General features: G+C 47.5%; 2 pseudogenes; both read left to right on the top strand.

The window, feature by feature from the left end:
• Positions 1-17,754, top strand: part of LOC134908897 (cytochrome P450 2K1-like) — a 154,019-nt pseudogene that overhangs the window by 41,819 nt on the left and 94,446 nt on the right.
• LOC134912893 (5S ribosomal RNA) lies at positions 17,472-17,591 on the top strand (annotated as a pseudogene).

The raw sequence follows: 17,754 nt of genomic DNA, 5'->3' as shown, positions 1-17,754 counted from the left end.
ATGTGTAAGCAGCACTACTACTGGGGTCGTTATGTGTAAGCGGCGCTACTACTGGGATCATTATGTGTAAGCGGCGCTACTACTGGGATCAATATGTGTAAGCAGCGCTACTACTGGGGTCATTATGTGTAAGTGGTGGTGCTACTACTGGGGCGTTACGTGTAAGCGGCGCTAATACTGTGGGCGTTGCGTGTAAGTGGCATTACTACTGGGGCGTTACGTGTAAGCAGCACTACTGCTGGGGGTGTTACGTGTAAGCTGTGATACTACTGGGACGTTACGTGTAAGCTGCACTACTACTGGGTCCGTTATGTGTAAGCGGTGCTACTACTGGGGCCGTTATGTGTAAGCGGCACTACTATTATGGTCTTTATGTGTAAGCTGTGCTAAAACTGTGGTGTTATGTGTAAGCAGCGCCACTACTGGGGGCGTTTTAAATGGGGGTACAATTGTATGCAATGCCCCTTCCTTGTGAGACCGGTGGTCTTCTGTATGCCGAATGTCGGGATCCCGGCGCACAGTATACCGGCGCCGGAATCCCGGCATACCGACAACTATTCTCCCTCGTGCGGGTCCACGACCCCCCTGGAGGGAGAATAAAATAGTGTGGCGCGCCACCGTGCCCGCAGCGTGGCGAGCGCAGCGTGCCCACAAGGGGCTCCTTTGCGCTCACCACGCTGTCGGTATGCCGGCGGTCGGGCTCCCAGCGCCGGTATGCTGGTCGCCGGGAGCCCGAGCGCTGGCATACCGTACTACACCCGTGAGACCACATCCCTTTTTCGATGCGCTGTCCCTTTGTAAAGTATGGGAGGGTGCAAATTTATAGTTTGCAGGGGGGCGCGGGACACCCAAGCACCGGCCCTGACTGGCTGGTGCGAACTAGGATACCACAGCAACAATGTATCGGAACACATCTGTATAGCTGTTCGCATATATATGGGAAAGTCCTCACTTACTCACTCACTCACTCACTCACTCACTCACTCATCACTAAGGGGGTCATTCCGAGTTGATCGTTAGCTGCCGTTCGCAGTGCAGCGATCAGGCTAAAAATTGCTTCTGCGCATGCGTATGGTGCGCACTGCGCACGCGCGACGTACTTTCACAAAAGCCGATGCAGTTTTACACAAGCTTGAGCGACGCTTTTCAGACGCACTACTGATCGATGAGTGATTGACAGGAAGTGGGTGTTTCTGGGAGGTAACTGACCGTTTTCGGGGAGTGTGCTGAAAAACGCAAGTGTGCCAGATAAAAACACAGGAGTGGCTGGGGAAACGGGGGAGTGGCTGGCCGAACGAAGGGCGTGTTTGTGACGTCAAAACAGGAACTAAACAGTCTGAAGTGATCGCTAGCTAGGAGAAAGTATCGAGATACTCTGAATCTGCACAATCTTTTTTTGTAGCAGCACTGCGATCCTTTTGTTCGCACTTCTGCTAAGCTAAGATACACTCCCAGAGGGCGGCGGCCTAGCGTTTGCACTGCTGCTAAAAGCAGCTAGCGAGCGATCAACTCGGAACGAGGGCCTAATTCTCTTACTTCCCAATATGTTAGGAAGATGAAATGTAACATAGATTTCTCATACGTCCTAGAGGATGCTGGGGTCCACTTCATGACCATGGGGTATAGACGGTTCCGCAGGAGCCATAGGCACTTTAAGACTTTTCAAGGGTGTGAACTGGCTCCTCCCTCTATGCCCCTCCTCCAGACCTCAGTTTTAGAAATGTGCCCAGGCAGACTGGATGCACTCCAGAGGAGCTCTACTGAGTTTCTCTGAAAAGACTTATGTTAGGTTTTTTATTTTCAGGGAGAACTGCTGGCAGCAGTCTCCCTGCTTCGTGGGACTGAGGGGGCAGAACTAGGAACCAACTTCCTGAAGAGTTTCATGGCTCTGCTTCTGGATGACAGGACACCATTAGCTCCTAAAGGGTACTGAACGCTAGCCGTGTCTAGATGCTCACTCCCACAGCACGCCGTCACCCCCCTCACAGAGTCAGAAGACAGGCGAGTAGAAGAAGACAGATCTTCTATCAAGAAAAGTGACGGCTGAGGTACAGTGCGGCTGGCGGGAGCGCAGCGCGCCATTGCTGCCCACACACACAGGCACTGCAGGGTGCAGGGCGCGGGGGGGGGGGGGGGGCCTGGGCAGCAAAAAACACCTCTATAAACTGGCAAAAAGGGGGCATAAGATGCACAGCCCTACCCCCGCCAGTATAAATATTATGAAAAGTTTCTAAGGTAAAAAGGGCGGAGCTTCTTCCTCAGGCAGCCAGCACACTGCTCAGTGCCATGTTCTCTCTCCTCAGGCTGCATAGACGTCGCTGGTCCTCCTTCACTTCTGACTACAAGTATCAGGGTGCAAAACTAGGGGGGCCACAAGCGAATTTGGTGCTTTACAAGTGTGTTTTACTGTGTAAAAAGCGCGGCATGTCAGTGGGCATTCTGTGTTCACAGGCATTAGATACTGGCGCTGGGGTTGTGAACTGGCTGCTCCTAAACTGTGTCCCTCTGACAGATTTTACTGTGGGTCTGTCCCCTATAAGTCCCAGTGTGTCTCTGTGTGTGTTGTACATGTGTGTAAGACATGTCAGAGGCAGGGAGTTCCTCCCCTAAGGAAACCATTTTAGGGACACAGAAGTGTAATGTGGTGGTGCTGCCGGCACACCAAGAGCCTGCATGGGTGAAAGAAATACGTGATAGTATGCATCATATCAATAGGAGATTAGATAAGTCTGAATCTCATGCTGAGTGCTGGAGAAAATCTGTGGAGGATGTGATTTTTCAGGGCTCTGTTCTTCCATCCGCAGGCGGCCCCTCTGGGTCACATAAGAGACCATTTGCGAATATTGTGAATACTGATACCAACACAGACATTGATTCTTATGTCGACGATAGTGACTCCAGAGAAATAGATCATAAATTGGCAAAAAATATACAATATATGATTGTGGCTGTAAGGGAAGGTCTGGAAGTCACGGAAGCCACTCCTGTACCTCAGGAGAAGGCTTCTTTCTATAAAGAAAAGAAATCTAAGGTCACTTTCCCTCCTTCCCACGAGCTTAATACTCTTTTTGAAGGGATGTGGGTGAATCCCAAAAATAAATTTCGTATTCCCAAGAGAATGAAGATAGCTTATCCTTTCCCGGTGGAGGACAGGAAAAAATGGGAGTCACCCCCTGTGTTAGATAGTGCACTGTCCAGGTTGACAAAGAAGGTAATTCTCCCTGCACCTGGCACGGCTTCACTAAAAGAGCTGACAGACCGAAAGATGCGGGAGGCCGCTCGGGTGGGGGCACGTCTCAAACTGTTCAGCCAAGGTTGGATTCTGTCTGGCCTGGATCCCTGGGTGTTGCAAATAGTGTCCCAGGGATACAAGCTGGAGTTTCAAGACATTCCCCCATGCCGATTTTTAAAATCGACCTTGCCAGCTTCTCTTCCAGAAAAGGAAGCAGTAACAGCGGCAATCCAAAAATTATGTCAGGATCAGGTCATAGTCCTGGTACCTTTGTCACAACAAGGGGAGGGATTTTATTCAAGCCTTTTTGTAGTTCCGAAGCCGGACGGCTCGGTCAGACCGATCCTAAACCTGAAAAATCTGAATCTCTACTTAAAATGATTCAAGTTCAAAATGGAATCACTGAGGGCAGTGATTTCCAGTCTGGAGGAGGGGGACTACATGGTGTCTGTAGACATAAAAGATGCTTACCTGCATGTTCCCATTTATCCTCCTCACCAGGCTTATCTGAGATTCGCGGTTCAGGATCGCCATTACCAATTCCAGACGTTACTTTTCGGTCTCTCCACTGCACCGAGGGTATTCCCCAAGGTGATGGTGGAGATGATGGTTCTCCTGCGTCAAAAAGGAGTCAAAATAATTCCTTATCTAGTCGATCTCCTGATAAAGGCGAGATCCAGGCAGCAGTTGTTACAAAACATCACACTCTCCCTGTCAATACTCCAACAACACGGTTGGACCATAAATTATCCAAAGTCACAGTTGGAACCGACGACAAGATTGTCTTTTCTCGGGATGATTCTGGACACAGAAGTTCAGAGAGTATTTCTTCCGGTGAAAAAGGCTCTGGAAATCCAGAAAATTATAAAACAGATATTGAAACCATTGAGTGTGTCGATCCATCAGTGCATTCGGTTGTTGGGGAAGATGGTGGCGGCCTATGAGGCCATACAGTTTGGCAGGTTCCATGCCAGGGTATTCCAGTGGGACCTGTTGGACAAGTGGTCGGGATCCCACCTACACATGCACCGGAAGATAATACTGTCGTCAAAAGCCGGGATTTCGCTCCTGTGGTGGCTACACAGTTCTCACCTACTAGAGGGACGCAGGTTTGGGATTCAGGACTGGGTCCTGGTAACCACGGATGCAAGTCTCCGAGGCTGGGGAGCTGTCTCTCAGGGGGAAAGCTTCCAAGGAAAATGGTCAAGTCAGGAAGCCTGCCTTCACATAAACGTGCTGGAATTGAGAGCCATTTACAACGGCCTTCAACAAGCGGTACATCATCTTCAAGATCATCCCATGCAGATCCAGTCGGACAATGTAACAGCAGTCGCGTACATAAACAGGCAGGGCGGAACGAAAAGAAGAGCGGCAATGGCAGAGGTGACGGAGATCCTCCTCTGGGTAGAAAGACATGTAAAAAGGCTCTGTCGGCAATTTTCTTTCCGGGAGTAGACAACTGGGAAGCAGACTTCCTCAGCAGACACGATCTCCATCCAGGAGAGTGGGGCCTCCACCAAGAAGTCTTCTCAGAGGTGACAAGTCTTTGGGGAGTTCCTCAAGTAGACATGATGGCATCTCGTCTAAACAAGAAGCTTCAGAGTTCCAGGTCGAGAGACACTCAAGCAATGGTAGTGGATGCGCTAGTGGCCCAGTGGGTGTTCCGGTCGGTGTATGTCTTCCCTCCACTTCCGCTGACCCCAAAGGTGCTCAGGATTATAAGGAGAACAAGAGTTCGAGCAATCTTCATTGCCCCAGACTGGCCAAGGAGGGTTTGGTACCCAGATCTTCAGGAGTTGATCATAGAAGATCCTCGGCCTCTTCCTCTTCGCTAGGACCTGCTCCAGCAGGGGCCATGCGTGTATCAAGACTTACCGCGGCTTCGTTTGACGGCATGGCTGTTGAGCGCCGGATCCTAGCCCGTAAGGGTATTCCCAAGGAAGTCATCCCCACCATTATTCAGGCCAGGAAAGGAGTAATGTCTAAACATTACCACCGTATTTGGAGAAAATATGTGTCTTGGTGTAAATCCAAGAAGGCTCCTATGGAAGAGTTTCAGTTGGGACGTTTTATCCATTTTCTGCAGGCTGGTGTGGAGGCGGGCCTCCGAATGGGGTCAATCAAGGTCCAGATTTCGGCCTTGTCAGTGTTCTTCCAAAATCAATTGGCCTCTCTTCCAGAGGTTCAGACCTTCGTGAAAGGGGTTCTGCACATCCAGCCTCCATTTGTGCCTCCAGTGGCACCATGGGACCTTAATGTGGTGTTGCAGTTTCTTCAATCGGATTGGTTTGAGCCTCTACAAGAGATGGAGTTGAAGTTTCTCACTTGGAAAGTGGTGATGCTTTTTGGCATTGGCATCCGCACGGCGGGTGTCTAAGTTGGGGGCCTTGTCTCACAAGAGCCTTTACCTGATCTTCCATGAAGATAGGGCAGAGTTGAGAACTCGTCAACATTTTCTTCCAAAGGTGGTTTCATCTTTCCACATAAACCAACCTATTGTGGTGCCAGTAGTTACTGACACGTTCACAGTCAAAGTCTCTAGATGTGGTTAGAACTTTGAAGATTTATGTCGCTAGAACAGCTCGAATACGGAAAACAGAGTCTTTGTTTGTCCTGTATGCTCCCAACAAGATTGGGTGTCCTGCTTCCAAGCAGACTATTGCGTGTTGGATCAGAAGTACGATTCTGTCACAACTGAGGGCCTGAGCTGACGGGAGGCAGCCTCAGTTGTAGGGGCTGAGATGTACCGGAACCTGGGAGGTTGTATCAGACCCCTGGACATGTAAGTAACATGAATAATAACTGCCCGAAGGCGTGACCACGACAACTTGGATAAAAGTCAATGATGTTTATTATGACAACTCCGCAACACAGCAGCAGTAAAAGAAAACGTAAAAGTCAGCAAAGAATAAATACAGTTCCTGGGTACTACAGGATGGCAGGAGCCACAGGGCACTGGTAGTGTGAGATAGTTCTTATGATCTTCTAGATGGAAAGTCCTTACCAGGCCCGACTGTAGCAATGGAGATAACCCAGGATTGTGCCAGCTGGTGTTCCAGGAAAAGCTGGGTTGCTGAAGATAAAACAGCTGCTGTGGATACTGGCTGGAACCAGACTGTTGTTAGCACGGAGTGGATACTGGCTGGAACCAGTTAAATAATAAATGAACTTGGGAGCGATGAAATATGAACTGAAATGTAGAACTTGAGAGCGGAGAAATAATAATACCGGTGGAGAGTGGTAAAGTGTAGAAAGGACACCGGCCCTTTAAGGGAAGCTGTACTCTGCTGGAAGCTGAGCTGGAAGCAGGTAATGTTGTAGCTGGAAACAGATGAATCCACAATGGATTGGAGAGTCAGGCTACACCGCAGGTGGAATGCTGGTGCGGGTCTCTATGGTGGAAGTCTTGAGACAGGAGCTGGAACCTGGAAGACAATCACAGGAGAGAGACAAACAGGAACTAGGTTTGACAACCAAAGCACTGACGCCTTCCTTGCTCAGGCACAGTGTATTTATACCTGCAACAAGGAAGGGATTGGCTAGGCAATTATGCAGATTAACAATACTGACAACAGATTGGAGGAAATGATCAGCTGACAGAATCCAAGATGGCTGCGCCCATGCAGACACTTGGAGGGAAGTTTGGTTTGTAATCCATGTGGTAATGAAAACAGTAATGGCGGCGCCGGCCACCGGAGACAGGAGACGCCAGGCTGACAAGTGCACATCCAACCACGTGGACACAGCGGAGGCCGCGGCTGACGTAATCGCCACTCTGACACTCTGCATGCAGAAGCTCAGGGACGGCGGCGGAGGCCGCGGGAGACGCCATGCCAGATGTAATAAGGCGTTACTGTGACAGCGTCTCAGAGAGACAGGAGAGGATGCAGGAATGTGAACATTAGGATAACAGATGGGATCCGGTCCTGGAGCGCTGAGCCAGCCTTAGGAGGCATCTGATGGGTAAGAAATGGCGTCCAGATACCCGGATCGTGACAGCACCCCCCCCTTTAGGAGTGGCCCCAGGACACTTCTTTGGCTTTTGAGGAAACTTGGAATGGAATCTCCGGACCAAGGCAGGAGCATGGACATCAGAAGCATTGGTCCATGAACGTTCCTCAGGGCCGTAACCCTTCCAGTCAATAAGATACTGTAGTTGACCGTAACGGTGACGTGAGTCCAGGATCTTGGCCACTTCATACTCAACGCCTCGTTGAGTTTGGACTTTCGGAGTTGGAGGAAGTGAGGAATGAAACCGATTCAAGATCAGCGGTTTCAACAGGGAAACATGGAATGTCCTGGGTATTTTTAAGAAGGGAGGCAACTGGAGTCTGTAAGCAACAGGATTGATGACTTGTTCAATCTTGAAAGGACCGATATAGCGAGGTGCAAACTTCATACTGGGAACTCTTAACCTCAAATTCTTCGTGGATAACCATACCCGATCACCCACCTTGAGAGCAGGAACTGCTCGACGCTTCTTATCCGCAAACTTCTTGTACCTGAACGATGCCTTGAGCAGAGCTGATCGTACGCTCTTCCAGATATTGGCAAACTGATGCAAGGTGATATCCACTGCGGGAACAGAAGTTGCTGGAAGCGGTTGGAACTCAGGAACTTTAGGGTGGAATCCAAAGTTAGTGAAGAATGGTGTTGAAGCAGATAAAGAATGATACTGGTTGTTATGACAGAACTCGGCCCAGGGAAGTAATTGAACCCAGTCATCTTGAGAGGAGGACACATAGATGCGGAGGAAGGCCTCCAAGTCCTGATTCACCCTCTCGGTTTGACCATTGGTCTGAGGATGGTAAGCCGTGGAAAACTTTAGCTTGACTTGGAGGACTTGACATAAACTTCGCCAGAATTTGGCTGTGAATTGAACTCCTCGATCTGAGATAATTTCTTCAGGAAGACCGTGGAGTCGGAAGATCTCTTGTATGAATACTTGAGCCAACTTGGAAGCTGACGGAAGACCGGTGAGAGGAATGAAGTGTGCCATCTTGGTGAACCGGTCAACTACCACCCAGATGGTATTGAACTTGTTGCACATGGGTAAGTCTGTAATGAAATCCATCGACAAGTGGGTCCATGGTCGACGGGAAACGGATAGTGGAACCAGTTGCCCCGCAGGCGACTGGCGGGATACTTTATGTTGGGCACACTTTGGGCAAGATGCAATAAACTCCAAGACGTCCTTTTTCAGAGTTGGCCACCAATAGGACCTAGAGATAAACTCCAGGGTTTTTTGGATACCTGTATGTCCGGCAAAACGGGAAGCATGGGCCCAATGCATGAGCTTCTTCCTTAGCATCGGCTTCACAAAACTTTTCCCTGATGGGGGCGTAGAGTCCATCCCTACCGTGGAGAATGCCAACGGATTTATAATAGGATGTTTGTCTGAAGACTCTGACTCATTTTCTTGCTCCCATGAGCGGGAAAGGGCATCGGCCTTGCGATTCTGAGAGCCCGGACAGAACTGGAGTTTAAAGTCGAACCTGGAAAAGAAAAGTGCCCATCTGGCCAGACGAGGGTTGAGACATTGTGCGCCCTTCAGGTATAAAAGGTTCTTGTGGTCTGTAAGTATGGTGATTGAATGAGAAGCTCCCTCCAACAGATACCTCCACTCTTCTAGAGCGAGCTTGATGGCTAGCAACTCCTGGTCGCCAATGGCATAGTTGCGCTCAGCTGGGGAGAACTTCCGGGAGAAGAAACTGCAAGGGTGTAAATGGCCATCTTTAGCCCTCTGAGATAACACCGCTCCTACTCCAACGGAGGAGGCATCCACCTCTAAGATGAAAGGAGAGTCGATGTCAGGCTGTTTCAGAACAGGCGCAGAGATGAACCTTTGTTTTAAAAGATGAAATGCTTGCATGGCTTCTTCAGACCACTTGGACGGGTTAGCACCCTTCTTAGTGAAAGAAGTAATAGGCGCCACAATGGTGGAAAAGTCTCGTATAAACTTTCGGTAATAGTTGGCGAACCCTAAGAACCTCTGGACCCCTTTGAGGGTTAAGGGTACCGGCCAATTTTGGATTGCTTGTAGTTTCTCAGGATCCATCTCTAGTCCGGAACCGGACACAATGTACCCTAGAAACGGAATGGACTTGACTTCAAAGACGCATTTTTCTAATTTGCAATAGAGATGATTGACACGGAGACGGGACAGAACCTCTTTAACCCAAAAACGATGTTCCTCTAAATCGTTGGCAAAAATGAGGATATCGTCTAGATAGACCACGACATGACGGTATAGAATGTCTCTGAAGATCTCATTGACAAAATGCTGGAAGACAGCTGGAGCATTGCTCAATCCGAAGGGCATGACGAGGTACTCATAATGTCCGTCACGGGTGTTAAAGGCGGTCTTCCACTCGTCACCCTCACGGATCCGGATGAGATTGTATGCACCTCGCAAGTCCAGCTTTGTAAAGATGGTAGCTCCGCTAACTCTGTCAAAGAGCTCAGTAATCAGGGGTAAAGGATAACGGTTCTTGATGGTAATGTCGTTCAAACCTCTGTAGTCGATGCACGGCCGCAGACCACCATCTTTCTTTTTTACAAAAAAGAAGCCTGCGCCGGCTGGAGAAGAAGAAGGTCGAATGAACCCCTTTGCTAGGTTCTCTTTAATATATTCCTCCATAGAATGCGTCTCAGGCAGAGACAACGGATAAGTTCGGCCTCGAGGTGGAACCTTCCCTGGAACGAGATCAATCGGACAGTCCCATTCTCTATGAGGAGGAAGGATATCAGCAGAAGCTTTACTGAACACATCCGTGAAATCTTGATATGGAGGAGGTGGAACATCAGACGACCTGGGGGAGGAAGAACAGACAGGCAATACTTTAAACAAACATGTCTCAGCACAGGAGGAACCCCATGCCAGGATTTGCGTAGTCGTCCAATCAATTGTAGGATTGTGAAGACGGAGCCATGGAAGGCCCAGGACCACAGGATGTGTGGCTCTTGGAATCACTAAAAAAGAAATAAGTTCGGAATGAAGAACTCCCACTCTCAGACGAACTGGTAGAGTCCTTAAAGAAATGACTGCATCAAAAATTTTGCTGCCATCCACGGCAGTTAAAGAAATGGACGAAGGAAGTCTCTCGGTGGGTAGGGACCACCGTTTAACATAGGCTTCGGTAATAAAGTTCCCAGCTGCTCCGGAATCAAGGAGGGCAATGACGTTCCGATAACGTTGAGCAACTTGAAGCGAGACTGGGAGATTACAATCTTGAGGAGATGGAGAGGAGATCATTACTCCTAGCCGGCCCTCTCCTTGGCGAGCTAGGATTTGGAGTTTCCCGGACGTTTGGGACAGGCATTAATGGTGTGAGACGGAGCTGCACAATAGAGACAGAGAAACTCGGAGAGACGTCTTCGGCGCTCAGCAGGAGTTAAACGGGAACGACCAAGTTGCATGGGCTCATCTTTAGATGGTGACAGTTGACGAGGAGGAGGAGCAGAAGATTTTGGAGCAGATGATCTTCCACGCTCAGTTGCTCTCTCTCTGAAACGTAAATCAACTTTCGTGCAGAGTGAGATTAGCTCATCTAACTTAGAAGGTAAGTCTCTGGTAGCTAACTCATCTTTAATACGCTCAGACAAGCCATGCCAGAATGCAGCATACAGGGCCTCGTCGTTCCATGCCAGTTCGGATGCCAGGATCTGGAACTGTATCAGATATTGTCCTACAGTACGTGACCCCTGGCGTAAACGGAGAATCTCGGATGAAGCTGAGGTTACCCGGCCTGGCTCGTCGAAGATGCGCCTGAATGTTGACACGAAGGCAGTGTAGGAAGATAGCAGGGTGTCGGACCTCTCCCATAACGGTGATGCCCAATCAAGGGCTGAGCCACTGAGAAGAGAAATAATGTAGGCAATTTTTGTACGGTCACTGGGAAAATTGCCAGGTTGTAGCTCAAACTGAATCTCACACTGGTTGAGAAATCCCCTGCAGAATCTTGGAGATCCGTCAAATTTTGCTGGCGTTGGAAGATGAAGACGTGGAGCAGAAATGGGTAAGGTGGGTGGGGTTATAGCTGGAGTCACTGTGGTTGACGCACCAGACGCGCCTGATCCACGGAGAGTTGTCTGAATCCCATCCAGCCGAGTAGAGAGATCCTGGAGATGTGGCCCTGTGCAGCCTCCTGATGTTCTAGTCGGGCTGCCAGTTCTTGCATCGGCCTGGCCGCTTGATCCTGGTCTCCGGCTGGATTCATTAGGTCAGTGCTTACTGTCACAACTGAGGGCCTGAGCTGACGGGAGGCAGCCTCAGTTGTAGGGGCTGAGATGTACCGGAACCTGGGAGGTTGTATCAGACCCCTGGACATGTAAGTAACATGAATAATAACTGCCCGAAGGCGTGACCACGACAACTTGGATAAAAGTCAATGATGTTTATTATGACAACTCCGCAACACAGCAGCAGTAAAAGAAAACGTAAAAGTCAGCAAAGAATAAATACAGTTCCTGGGTACTACAGGATGGCAGGAGCCACAGGGCACTGGTAGTGTGAGATAGTTCTTATGATCTTCTAGATGGAAAGTCCTTACCAGGCCCGACTGTAGCAATGGAGATAACCCAGGATTGTGCCAGCTGGTGTTCCAGGAAAAGCTGGGTTGCTGAAGATAAAACAGCTGCTGTGGATACTGGCTGGAACCAGACTGTTGTTAGCACGGAGTGGATACTGGCTGGAACCAGTTAAATAATAAATGAACTTGGGAGCGATGAAATATGAACTGAAATGTAGAACTTGAGAGCGGAGAAATAATAATACCGGTGGAGAGTGGTAAAGTGTAGAAAGGACACCGGCCCTTTAAGGGAAGCTGTACTCTGCTGGAAGCTGAGCTGGAAGCAGGTAATGTTGTAGCTGGAAACAGATGAATCCACAATGGATTGGAGAGTCAGGCTACACCGCAGGTGGAATGCTGGTGCGGGTCTCTATGGTGGAAGTCTTGAGACAGGAGCGGGAACCTGGAAGACAATCACAGGAGAGAGACAAACAGGAACTAGGTTTGACAACCAAAGCACTGACGCCTTCCTTGCTCAGGCACAGTGTATTTATACCTGCAGCAAGGAAGGGATTGGCTAGGCAATTATGCAGATTAACAATACTGACAACAGATTGGAGGAAATGATCAGCTGACAGAATCCAAGATGGCTGCGCCCATGCAGACACTTGGAGGGGAGTTTGGTTTGTAATCCATGTGGTAATGAAAACAGTAATGGCGGCGCCGGCCACCGGAGACAGGAGACGCCAGGCTGACAAGTGCACATCCAACCACGCGGACACAGCGGAGGCCGCGGCTGACGTAATCGCCACTCTGACACTCTGCATGCAGAAGCTCAGGGACGGCGGCGGAGGCCGCGGGAGACGCCATGCCAGATGTAATAAGGCGTTACTGTGACAGCGTCTCAGAGAGACAGGAGAGGATGCAGGAATGTGAACATTAGGATAACAGATGGGATCCGGTCCTGGAGCGCTGAGCCAGCCTTAGGAGGCATCTGATGGGTAAGAAATGGCGTCCAGATACCCGGATCGTGACAGATTCAGCACGCTCATACTACGGCTGGATTGCCGTTACCGTCATCGGTGAAGGCCCATTCCACTTCATCGGTGAAGGCCCATCCTGGGCGGCTGCTTGGGGGGTCTCGGCATTGCAACTTTGTCGAGCAGCTACTTGGTCAGGGTCAAACACATTTGCAAAATTCTACAAGTTTGACACCTTGGCCAATGAAGACCTCAATTTTGGTCAATCGGTGCTGCAGGGTCATCCGCACTCTCCCGCCCGTACTGGAGCTTTGATATAAACCCCATGGTTATGAAGTGGACATCAGCATCCTCTAGGACGTATGAGAAAACAGGATTTTGATACCTACCGGTAAATCCTTTTCTCCTAGTTCGTAAAGGATGGTGGGCGCCCGTCCCAGTGCGTACTTTACCTGCAGTTTTGCTTATTAGAGTTACACATGTTGTGTTTTATTAGTTTCAGCATGTTTGCTGTAATTGATTCATGCCTGTTGGCGTGTGTTATGTTGAATGCCATGTTGTGCGGCATGGTTGAGGTGTGAGCTGGTATGTATCTCACCATTAGTATTAAAGTAAATCCTTTCCTCGAAATGTCCGTCTCCCTGGGCACAGTTCCTATAGCTGAGGTCTGGAGGAGGGGCATAGAGGGAGGAGCCAGTTCACACCCTTGAAAAGTCTTAAAGTGCCCATGGCTCCTGTGGAACCATCTATACCCCATGGTCATGAAGTGGACCCCAGCATCCTCTATGGACTAGGAGAAAATGATTTACCGGCAGGTATCAAAATCCTGTTATTCTTCAGGTGGGAAATAGGAAAACTACGTAATCAGAAATTTTATAAACCTCTCCTAAGGGGATTAAAAGGGGGCAATCAGATCAAAAATTGGATTGCACCTATAAAAGTATATCTATATCTATCTATCTATCTATCTATCTATCTATCTATCTATAGAGATATATATATATATAATATATATATATTAGGCCCCTTGATGAAGTCTGATGGACGAAACGCGTTGGGTGTACCTCAATTGACTCTCCATTTTAAGATAAGCATTACTCTCTTATCTTAAGAATTTTTACGCTTTTAAAATATTGTGTATGTTTCCAGCTTTACTTATATGTGATTTTTAGCAATATCCTATACCATAATTGTTTAGCCCGCCCCTTTTTTATATACCATTTTTCTATATACCTTTTATTGTATAAATAAATATATTGCCTTTTTTATAAATACGTATCCTTTTTAATTCTTCATATTTATATCTATATTTTGTAGACATTGTTGGTCGCTGGTACCCCTACCCCTCGTTTATATTTCTAAATTGCCAGGCAGCTTATCCCTGCCATTTCTTTGGGGGGTCAGCTGACACCTTACATTTTTAAAGGAGTGTCTACATTTTGGTTATTTTTAACCCCTATATTTTACTCTACTCACATACACCTGTGGCGCCATACTCCTACTATTCTATATCTATAGATATATAGATATAGTATCTGTATAATCCGGCACTCTCGGTACTAATTCAATTGCCTGCGTGCCCTTGTCTCTTAATTCAGATATAGAGGAGTTTCAGAACACAAAGTTCAAAACGGACACGGCACTGCAGGACTTGTAATTAACGTATTTTAATGAATATCCATGTCAAATGCTGCATACATACATATCCTGGATGGTGATGTCCTAGGATACAAGTTATGCAGTCAGCCAATACAAGCTCACGCCTGTAGAACGATATATAGATATATATAGATATATATAGATATAGATATAGATAGATAGAGATATATATATAGATAGATATATATATATATCTATCTATCAAGACCAATAGATATGGAGGTGCACAGGTGGCAAAAGTGACACACGTGGTGCACGTGATGTGTAAATAAACAAAAAATATTATTTATTTTTAAAACACACGGAAAAGGTCAATTCTTAAATGCTGACAATGACACTCCTCAACATGTAAATGAGTGTCAGCTCCTAAATCAGTGAGGTATGTGTTGGAACACGCATAACAATACAAAATATAAAAATGGTGAAGTAAAGGGTGCCTCCTAGTGTCCGAAATATATATAGTGTATCACCCAAAAGCAAGAATGATGAACAGACACTACTTATCTGGTATAGCAATCTTCGGTCACATAACCAGCACAGGCATGATTTGAAAATGAAAAGCAAAAAATATATAACATAGCGCGTACACTTTTTACACCATTGTAAGTTAAGCAAGCAAGCTTAGTTGTATATAAACCTTTTTCAATGGACACACATGTCCCAAACTAATAATCCACAGCCAGGAATAGTGAAAGGTCAAAAAAAAATTAATTCAACAAATACATACAAATGGTAAAAATGAGAACGTACAAGATAAAAAATGGATTGAGCTTATCTGTCCATTTAGGGGGTTCAGGTGCATCAGTTCCAACGCGTTTCACCAGTATTCAGACTTCATCATGGAGATAAGGTCAGTACTACAGGGGAGCTGTATTTATACCTACAAATTAAATTAAAATGGATGCTACACATTGCTTTCCTGTTTGTGTCACACTGTACATATTTCTGACACTAGGAGGCGCCTTTACTTCAATATATATATATATATATATATATATATAGGAAAAACAAACTGCGGCACTCGGGGACTGGTGAAAAAATGATGTATTCAACAATACATATTTTACATCAACGTTTCGGGGATTTTAACCCCTTTTTCAAGATGTACCTGTGTGACGTTGATGTAAAATATGTATTGTTGAATACACCATTTTTTCACCAGTCCCCGAGTGCCGCAGTTTGTTTTTCCTATGTCATTCGTTTCTGAGGGCACCGGGGCAAGTTGATATTCTTCGTGGGAGTGCCGGGCTATTTGTCCCAATATATATATATATATATATATATATATAAAAATACTCACTTCCCCAGCGATGCAGAAAAAGTAGACAAGCCAGCACTCACATGTAGATGAAAGAAAAGCAGGATTTATTCCTTAACCAAACGGCATGGTGAAGAACAGCAAATACAGCAAACACAGCCTGACAGCTGTTTCAACCGACTGGTCTTCCTCAGGGGCTAACCACACTGTTGTCAGAACATGAAATATAAGCCTCAAATGGCACCACAATCAATCCAGCAGCATCAGGACGTGAACTGAGACAAGTCCGGACATGCCTAATGCATCCCCTGCTGTCTCCTCCCACTCCATGACACTGGTAACTAAGCTAAACAAACCTGGTGTCATGCATAGCAACGGCTCCGGAGAGCAGTAAAACGTGCAGCGGGTGGTCTCAGCAGCCTGACTAGTAAATGGCATGCTGATAGTGAGGGGAATTGCAAGGACGCTGTATATCAAAACAGCAGTGAATGAAATGAAGTGATGTGTTTAAAAATAAAAGGAATAGTGCTGAAGCTCAGCAGAGCAGGCTTCCCTGAAAGTGCTGGCTAGAAAGTGCAAAGCAATGCCCACTTGTTACGGCAGGATCAGTACTAAATGCCACCGGCCGGAATCCCGGTGGTCGAAATACCGACGCCGGAATCCCGACCACACAATCCCGACAGGGGTGGCGAGCGGAACGCAGCCCCTTGCGGGCTCGCTTTGCTCGCCACGCTGCGGGCACGGTGCCTCGCTATGCTCGGCGCACTATTATATTCTCCCTCTATGGGCGTCGTGGACACCCACGGAGGGAGAATATGTCGGGATTGTGGCGGTCGGGATTCCGGCGTCGGTATTTCGACCGCCGGGATTCTGGCCGGCGGCATCTTGACCGCATCCCGTTACGGCAGTCAATATAAATAAGAATATATGTGCAAAAAGAATCCAAACTGCCCTATTGGGGAGAAAACCCACAGAATGCACAATGTCCGCTGCCTTGTGGTATTAAGTGAGTGATGTACAGCACCCAGTATAAAAACACACGGCAGTGTCTGACAGCACATAGCATGCAAAGAACATCAATGACAGGACACACAGTGGTGTCTGACAGCACATAGCATGCAAAGAACATCAATGACAGGACACACGGCAGTGTCTAAGAAAATTAAACCAAACAGCGGAATGTAGAGTCCAACAATAAGTCACTATAATGTGTCACAGGAAACAACCTAAACGAAAATCTTCATTGAGGCCAATCGGAGTAAGGCAATTCAGTCTATGTATCCATTGTAGTTCTCGTTGTAGCAAAATTCTGTCCCGATCACCCCCACGTTGTAGGGGCGGTATGTGATCAATGATACAACATTTGAGCTGGTTAACAGTAGGATGCACATCATACTGTTAACCAGTTCAAATGTTGTATCATTGATCACATGCCGCCCCTACAACGTGGGGGTCATCGGGACAGAATTTTGCTTGTTCTTTGCATGCTATGTGCTGTCAGACACCGCTGTGTGTCCTGTCATTGATGTTCTTTGCATGCTATGTGCTGTCAGACACCGCCGTGTGTCCTGTCATTGATGTTCTTTGCATGCTATGTGCTGTCAGACACCGCCGTGTGTTTTTATAGATCTAGAGACTCGATCCTGACAGGTCCCCACTTCACTGGCAGTGACACCTTTCCTTTCACCCTCACTTTCAACATCCACCATGCAGACCCTCACTTACTCACTATGTGCAGCTTATTGTCCATCCTTGGTGTTGTATTTAGCAGTATCAGATTCCAGCTGCCTATATGGGATTCCCCAGTAGACAACATATGTTGGTCTAGTGATAGTTACAGCCATACCACACTGGCAAACGTCCAATTCTGGCTGATCTTGGAAACTAAGCAGTGTTGGGCCCAGTCAGTACCAGTATCGGTGACGATCTGGGAATACTGGGTGCTGTACATCACTCACTTAATACCACAAGGCAGCGGACATTATGCATTCTGTGGGTTTTCTCCCCAATAGGGCAGTTTGGATTCTTTTTGCACATATATTCTTATTTATATTGATTGCCGTAACAAGTGGGCATTGCTTTGCAGTAGGTTGTTTTGAGGGTTGTCCTTGTGTC

This window comes from Pseudophryne corroboree, chromosome 4 (genome assembly GCF_028390025.1).
Source record: "Pseudophryne corroboree isolate aPseCor3 chromosome 4, aPseCor3.hap2, whole genome shotgun sequence".
Lineage (NCBI taxonomy): Eukaryota > Metazoa > Chordata > Amphibia > Anura > Myobatrachidae > Pseudophryne > Pseudophryne corroboree.
Note: the sequence above shows the minus strand (reverse complement) of the source record. Positions and strands in the feature narration are given on the sequence as shown.